Source organism: Myotis brandtii, unplaced genomic scaffold, assembly GCF_000412655.1.
Source record: "Myotis brandtii unplaced genomic scaffold, ASM41265v1 scaffold314, whole genome shotgun sequence".
NCBI lineage: Eukaryota > Metazoa > Chordata > Mammalia > Chiroptera > Vespertilionidae > Myotis > Myotis brandtii.
Genome location: NW_005362033.1, coordinates 3,748,511 through 3,749,018, shown reverse-complemented (window position 1 = coordinate 3,749,018; position 508 = coordinate 3,748,511).

The following is a 508-nucleotide window of genomic DNA, read 5'->3' as shown; positions in this document are numbered from 1 at the left end:
TGTCAATTGTTGATTTGTTGATGATAGCCATTCTGACAGGTGTGAGATGGTACTGCATTGTCGTTTTGATTTGCATCTCTTGGATGATTAGTGACTTTGAGCATGTTTTCATATGTCTCTCAGCCTTATGTATGTCCTCTTTCAAGAAGTGTCTATTTAGGTCCGTTGCCCATTTTTTGATTGGGTTGTTTATCTTCCTTTTGTTAAGTTGTATGAGTTCCCTATAAATGTTGGAGATTAAACCTTTATCGGAGATATCATTGGCAAATATGTTCTCCCATGCAGTGGGTTTTCTTGTTGTTTTGTTGATGGTTTCTTTTGCTGTAGAAAGAATGCTCCAAAAATTCATCCGGAATAAATAAATAAAAAACCCAAATTGCTGCGATCATCCTGAGAAAGAAGAACAAAGTAGGAGGGATCTCAATACCAGATATTAAGCTATATTACAAAGCCACTGTTCTCAAAACTGCCTGGTACTGGCACAAGAACAGACATATAGACCAATGGA